Here is a 6,520-nt window from a genome sequence, read left to right as displayed (position 1 = left end):
AGGTACCTTAGACAATGTTGTACACGATAAAATACTAATTATGCAAAATAGGAGTACATTTGCATAATTAATGAGAATATTCTATCATAGCAGTTTTTTCAATGTATCTCTTGTTTCAGACATGCTATGGTCTTGACATTTACGTGGTAGATAGCTTTTAGTGCCATGACATATTGGGGCAAGTTTCAGCCCCCTAACATTTAATTGTGGAACTGCAGGGGCATTTTTGTCAAGACACTTCAAAGAGGATAACTGCAGAAAGGGACGACGGATTGGCATCATTTTAGGCATGCAGGTAGCTTGGGCAAAGATGTTCATAATGATATGCATGTTATGCAAATGAGGACTTAATTTGCATAATCAATGAGGAATTTGTATAAGTCAATTGTTATCCATAACTCCACTTCAATAAATGCAACACATGTAATTTATGTCTGTTGGAACATGAACACGGGAAAGATTTAGATCACGACGTAGTTTCCATAATTAATGTGACATGTTACATAACCTTTCTGAATTTTTTTCCAGCATGTGATGTGGCAAGAAATAATGAATCCAAATAATTAAGTATATCATTCACAATGTATGTGATGAGGCAAAATTACTTGACAAAGGTATGATCTCGAGGAAATAATGCGATATGAACAATCAGGAAAATTCTTCTGCTCCGAAAATCTGGTGTACAGTGTATATGTAAGGAAGCTTTATGGAATTCCAGAGGTCACTGAGGTCAATTCTCAACTGGCAAGCGCCGGCAGCTGGCATATCCCAACGGCAGGACATCAACTTCCTGTTCTAGTACAGGAGGTCAAAGGAGGTCGTGTAGCATCTGGGAGATGACCTTTCAGGTCAGATAACATACACTGTTACAACTGCGTACTGCAGGAAAATTCTCTGGCTTTAAATACGAGTTTGATGCCTTTTTTTCTTGGAGTTTGTTGCAATCTTTGAATGTCAAGGGTGGTCCTTTTTCGCGCAGGAGTTTATTTGGACTGAAGATAAGACCAGCTGGTAAGTACAAAGTGTTTAAAACTATCTACTTGTCAACCCTTTGAGTCGAGCCTGAACTGTCACTCCGAATATATGAGTACTCCACTAGATACATATGAAGGTTTCTAAGTGACAAAGTTATTAGGTTATACTGATGATAATATTGCATAGATATTGCCCTGTGGATAAAGTTTTGATAGGTGATGTCTTATGTCTTGTGGGCCAAGCGTGATATTAGATATTATACAACAATCTGTATGTATTCAACGTTACGCTCAGTGTATTGAGAAAAAGATCCATACCCTTCCATTCATAGAAGTTAAAGCACATATGACGTTTTTGTCAGTAGAGTTTATATTCTAAGGGCTGATCGCTCGTATTCAATGTATTTACCACAGTGATGCCAAATTAATGCCGTCAGATAAGTTATTTAGATTTTTTTGTTTACAATTTTCTACACCAATTTCCCCTGTGAAGAACCGGCATGGAACATTTATTACCTCCATGAAATGTCATGGAGGTTATATTTTACCCTGCGTTTGTGTGTGTGTGTGTGTGTCTGTGTGTGTGTAAACAAAATAACTCAAGAACGGTTGGGTGGATTGGTTTCATACTTGATGTGTTGGTAGTGTGTGATGAAAGCTGGAAATGATTAGATTTTGGGCCCCCTAGCGACTCCCCTTGGTACTGCAGCGCAACTTCCGGTTTTGCTATCTAGGTGTTCTGAACATACTATGGTCACGATATTTGAGTGTTAGATAGCTCTTGTGCTCAGGAAGAAGTGACATAAGTTTGGGCCCCCTAGCGTCTAGTTTTGGGATAGCAGGGGCATTTTTGTCAAAAACTTCTGATGAGGATAACTCAAGAAGGGAACAGCGGATTTTCATGATTTTTGGTATGTAGGTACCTTAGACAATGTTGTACAAGATAAGATACCAATTATGCAAAATAGGAGCACATTTGCATAATTAATGAGAATATTCTATCATAGCAGTTTTTTCAATGTATCTCTTGTTCCAGACATGCTATGGTTTTGACATTTAGGTGGTAGATAGCTTTTAGTGCCATAAACAAATGGGGCAAGTTTCAGCCCCCTAACATTTAATTGTTGAACTGCAGGGGTGTTTTTGTCAAGACACTCCAAAGAGGATAACTGCAGAAAGGAACGACGGATTGCCTGCATTTTAGGCATGCAGGTAGCTTAGGCAAAGATGTTCATAATGATATACATGTTATGCAAATGAGGACTTGATTTGCATAATTAATGAGGAAATTGTATAGTTCCATTGTTTTCAATAACTGGACTTCAATAAATGTAACACAAGTCATGTTAATTATGATAGGTGATATATAAGCAGATACCAAATATGGTAATGAGGAACTTATATGCATAATTTATGTAATAATTGCAAAACCACTTTATGATTAATAATGGGAATTTTATAATTGTGACATGTGTACGTTAGCCAATGATGAACAACACCATGCATAAACTATGTTAATTTGTTAGTCAATTGCATAATATTTATGAAAGCTCTAAATTTTCATGGAGGTATGAGGTCGCCGAACTCTAGTTTACATATAGGATCACCTACGTGACCTTCTTCATCTTGTATTTTCCATTTGTTGAATTTCTCACCACATGGTAAAATTTGATAAAGTAGTTTGTAATTAAGCTCAGCTATTTGTGTTTCTTTACATGAAGTTGTGCCTAGCATTTTCCAAATCTTCTTCCAATTAAGTGAGCATATATCAAAATGTGTCTGCCATTTCTGTTGGCAGTTTGGAACTATAAATATTTGTAACATAAGGTTTCGGTATATCACCGAAGTTTTTGGAAAATCTAAGGCTAAGGCTGGTGTTTCTAACGTTTCTCTTTCGATACAACAATTTTTACGACTGCACTAAGTTACAAGATTACATTACTGCTATGTACAAATGGAGTCATTTCATCCTTCCAAATGCAAACTGTTACGCCTGACCCGTTCTAAGAAGCCAATCCTGTACACTGTACATATCATATATCTGACTCTGTTGTAGCCTCTGTTACAAGTATGGGTTTATTGTGCGGCCAGATCTGCTGTGGGACAACCACATTGTTAAAATGGTAGCTAAGGCGAACTCCGTCCTGGGTTTCATCAAACGCACACCGATGTCCGTAAGGCACTGTACACCACATTGGTCAGAAGCATCCTAGAATACAGTTCTCCATTGTGGTCTCCCCAGTCTAGGAAACTCATGTCCTTAGTAGAGGGAGTGCATGCAGCGCCGAGCTACTAAATTAATTTTAGGACCCCAGTTACAGAATGAAAGACTGACAGCACTACAACTGCTACCACTCACGTACAGGTGGGAGGTGTGTGACATTATGCTTTTTGTTAAATCGAGGTCAACTGTGGAGAAATATGTGTCATTTCCCACAAGGCCGACTAGAAGTATTAGATCCTTCATGCTTACTCCTATTAGATCTAAGACCTCAGCGTTCCATCACTCCTACATTCCTAGACTGGTAACAATCTGGACCTTGTTGGCTCCTGGCCTCCGTTGTATCGGACAGCTAGCAGCCAATCAGTCTGATGCTTTAGCATTAAAGCACAAGTTGGTAAAGTCTGCCTATGACAAACTCAGTTTACAATACAGTCTTGACCAACCTTGCACTTGGTCCACTTCTTGTGGGTGTGGCTCATGTGTGGCTTTGAGGCCGCGCTAGGCAATAGTTTTATAAGTAGTGCTACACAGATCATGCTTTCCATATATATATATGACCTGTATTATGACCTGTATTGTATGTATTGATGTTGTTGCTTGTATGTTATTGATTTGTATGTACTGTTATTTTGATGTGTGGGAGGGCAACTTGTAAAGGTTGTTCGAACCTGTTTTGCCCTCCCAAACACTGTGTGATGAATTCAAATAAGCAATAATACTCTATCTCATGTGCAATTTCTGTATCCTGTCTTTTAGTCGGCAAAATGGAATGTCAGAGAATAGAATTGACATTTCAGAACTCGGACTGACATTTAATTGCTTGGATAGATAAAATTCATTTTTCCAAAGGAAGAAACAACTATTGGAAAAACTTCTATTTACCTTTTCCATGCTATTGACGTAGGATTACGTCGATATTCAAGGGATAGTTAGTCTTCCGTTTAAACATCATTAACTGAATGCATGCTTTCATATTTGGGGTTGCACTTTTGTAATTATTCAAAATGTTTTGTGAAAAGAACACTGAGCTAGGCATTAAAGGAAAGCTCAAACAACAATGAAAATAAATGACAATGTATTTAGCCATTTTCTAGACGGAATGCCGAGCAGCCCTCGACCGCTATCACGTACAGTCGAGACGCAATGACGTGAAAAAACTTCACAAAGGACGTGGACATGGTAAAAAGATTATATCTAATTATCCCCTGTGTTCGCCACTACCTTGTGTCGGTGACGATGAAGAGATATACGGAAGAGCTTGTTTTAAAGCTGGAGTATGAGTTGATATGCAAATAAAGAACACCAACTAAATCATTCATGATGCATTAACTCGTGTATCCTATTTCGCAGGTGGCACGTACCTACCCAAATTTACCATGGATGAGGATCCGACAAGATGTTGCAACGTGCTGAAAGCACAGAACGTATGACGAGACCACAAGGAAGGTAAGGTATTAACTTCTATTGGCATGAGAAGTTGCCATTTTATTGAATAAGCCAACATGTCATGTGTCAATCTAATTTCTTACATCAATAATTACATACTCAACTCATTATGTTTGTAGAAAAGCTGAAACATCCAACGCCAAATTATGTTAACTTTTACGAATGGTATATTAATTTTATTTCTCTTGAATTATACAAATGAGGTTCTTACTTGCATCAATTATATGACTTTATCCTCTCCTCCACCCAAATAACAACTTATGATAGGAAAGGCTTTAATAGCATGTTCAGATAGTTTATGCAAATTAGGTCCTCATTTGGACAACTAGAACAACAACGTCCCGCAAATACAATCTTGTTGATGACAGTAATTACACATTTAACATATAATTTCTGTAGGAGAATGGCAAAAGCATCGGCTTCAACTGCAGCTATAGCACCAAATGTTCGTCTGTCCATGCCAGATGGGACAGTTCTTGGGAAGGCCCGGGAACGGGAGAGGCGTTGAAACATTGGTAAGCAAAATGGTGTTAATTTAGAACTTTCTTTGTAACGTGCACTTTTATTAGAATTTACAAACATTAATGATGGCCTAAATAATAACGATATACTTCTGTTTCAGTCTCTCTCACCCTCCTCGAACTGAGCCCAGCAGGGAGGGAACACCCTGCGTTCGGGGACAGTGAACAGGTAAAAGTACTTCGTCTTGTACGGACTTAGAAAAGACGGTACTCAGTTAATACTGATATTTGTAGAGATACAGAAGGACAATCGTCAAACTAAATTGTGTGACTTAAGTTGACGCCATGACATTAGTCAACAACATTTTCTAAACACATTTACCGGTTCTTTAGTTTTTCCTGATCTCTCTCCTTCAGTGAACTTTATTGCTTTCAATAAGTAAGTGCTTTCCATATGTAAGTACATGTAGAGACAAAGCCACAGTCAATTACATTTGTTACAACAGTTGCAACATTTAACAGTGTCTCTTTTATTTTCAGGTACCCCGAGACATGACTATCGATAACGCCATATACAACGTGCAGGTTTACCCACTTGCGAGCACGTCTTCATAATTCTTTATTATCGTTTATTTTGGTTTCATTTTCTTACTATTTTTTTCTGTTGTGATCTGTAACTGAAAGTTTGGGCTTCTCAGTGAGTTGTGTGGAACTGGAGGAAGCGTTATTGTGTGTAGATTTGGACATGAATAACTCTAGTTAATGTATCATGATTTTTGGTGAAAAAGCCCTGTTAGACTACTATATATTGAAAAAAAAGATGCAGAGGGTTTATGTCAAAATATAAGCTTCAATGTGGTACCTTAATTCTATTGATTGTATCAATCATTTCTAAAATAGATTTGTCTCAAAATTTGATTTTACATTTCATAAGTGTGCACTGCATAGAAGTTATTGCTATGAGAAATCATTTCAAGGATACACAATAAAAACTTGAATATGACCATAATTTATCTAATTTATTAATGTGAAGGGAGAAAAAAAACTGATTTCTTGAATCAAATGTAATGTTCTATGAACAATAAAAATGCAACTAGAAAGTTTTTATTACAAATACAACTCTTTGCTCCGAGGACAGATTTGACTCAATAGAGGACTCTCGTCCTTATTTATTTATTTATTTATTGGTTTGGCTGCACCGAACACACAGCCAGGGCTGCCCAACTAGCCTATGGCTATTACAAAGGGCTAGCCCTGCTGACAAACACATAAACAATACAAATTAAAAGAAAGAACATTTGTATGTACATGGTGTAGGATAACTTACATATCATCTAAAATGGAGTATATATTAACATCATATCATCGACAACAATCATTTGCAATGAGAGGTCAGGGTCTGTATATACACGTGT

At 37.4% G+C, this 6,520-nt stretch overlaps 1 long non-coding RNA gene across 2 annotated transcripts; it reads left to right on the top strand.

Annotated features, from left to right (window-relative positions):
- The first annotated feature begins 266 nt into the window (after positions 1 to 266).
- On the top strand, positions 267 to 6,224 carry LOC118425926. Of its 2 annotated transcripts, XR_004832342.1 has the most exons (5): positions 267 to 1,011; positions 4,549 to 4,644; positions 5,044 to 5,159; positions 5,267 to 5,334; positions 5,646 to 6,224. It is a non-coding gene; the product is annotated as an uncharacterized LOC118425926 (long non-coding RNA). The 2 variants fall into 2 exon arrangements; XR_004832341.1 differs by lacking the exon at positions 267 to 1,011 and having other exon boundaries at positions 2,449 to 4,644.
- Positions 6,225 to 6,520: the final 296 nt, after the last annotated feature.

The sequence above is a fragment of the Branchiostoma floridae genome, chromosome 11 (genome assembly GCF_000003815.2).
Source record: "Branchiostoma floridae strain S238N-H82 chromosome 11, Bfl_VNyyK, whole genome shotgun sequence".
Classification (NCBI taxonomy): domain Eukaryota; kingdom Metazoa; phylum Chordata; class Leptocardii; order Amphioxiformes; family Branchiostomatidae; genus Branchiostoma; species Branchiostoma floridae.
This window is presented reverse-complemented; position numbering and strand designations above follow the sequence as displayed.